We start from the raw sequence: 1,371 nt of genomic DNA, 5'->3' as shown, positions 1-1,371 counted from the left end.
ATAAATAAAACACACACACAGATCCGAACAATCCACAGAGACGACACATGCACAGAGACGACACACACACAGAGAACACTCACACAGATAGAGGACAAAAACAAAGAGATTATAGACACAAAGAGACGAATCACACACAGAGAGGACAAACACACAGAAACGACACATAGAGACGACACGTGCACAGAGACGATACACACAAACACAGAGTCAACACACACAGAGAGACGAGACATGGCGTATCTGATGAAATAATTTAGGTCGTATGATCAATTTAATTTTTTTTTTAATACAGTAGTTTTTTTTTATTAAGGACACACAAGACAACACGCACACACAGAGATCACACACACACACAGATGCGAAACACACACAGAGACCACACACACACAGAGACTACAAACACAAACTCACGAATTACACATAGAGACGACACACACACACACACACACACACACACACACACACACACACACACACACACACACACACACACACACACACACACACACACACACACACACACACACACACACACACACACACACACAGACATACACACACACTAAAACAGACACACACCCAAACACACACACACACACACACACACACAAACACACATACACACACACACACACACACACACAGACAAAGAGAGAGACGACAAACACACAGAGACAAGACACATATAGAGACGACACACACACAGAGAGAGACAACAAACACACAGAGACAACACACACACAAAGAGACGACACACACACACACACACAGATACGAAACACACAAAGAGACGACACACGCACGGAGCTTCTGACCGTTGAAGTTTTGATGTTAGTTTTGTCATTCAATAGATTTGAGATTGAGAAAAGAGCTTGAGAAAATTACCTGATTATCGAAAATTGGGGAGAAACCCTCCAAAAGTCGACAGGAATGCCCCCCTCCGGCGCGCCGGAGGGGGCAACACTAACATCAAAACTTAAACGGTCAGAAACTCCGTGCGTGTGTCGTCTCTTTGTGTGTTTCGTATCTGTGCGTGCGTGTGTGTGTGTGTGTGTGTGTCTGTGTGTGTGTGTGTGTGTGTGTGTGTGTGTGTGTGTGTCTGTGTGTGTGTGTGTGTGTGTCTGTGTGTCGTGTGTCTGTGTGTGTGTGTGTCGTGCTGTGTGTGTGTGTGTGTGTGTGTGTGTGTGTGTGTGTGTGTGTGTGTGTGTGTGTGTGTGTGTGTGTGTGTGTGTGTGTGTGTGTGTGTGTGTGTGTGTGTGTGTGTGTGTGTGTGTGTGTGTGTGTGTGTGTGTGTGTGTGTGTGTGTGTGTGTGTGTGTGTGTGTGTGTGTGTGTGTGTGTGTGTGTGTGTGTGTGTGTGTGTGTGTGT

The sequence above is a fragment of the Artemia sp. Qi Xiang Cuo genome, chromosome 6, assembly GCF_049724085.1.
Source record: "Artemia sp. Qi Xiang Cuo chromosome 6, ASM4972408v1, whole genome shotgun sequence".
Taxonomy (NCBI): Eukaryota; Metazoa; Arthropoda; class Branchiopoda; order Anostraca; family Artemiidae; genus Artemia; species Artemia sp. Qi Xiang Cuo.
The sequence above is the reverse complement of the archived record's forward strand: the minus strand, read 5'-3'. Positions refer to the sequence as shown.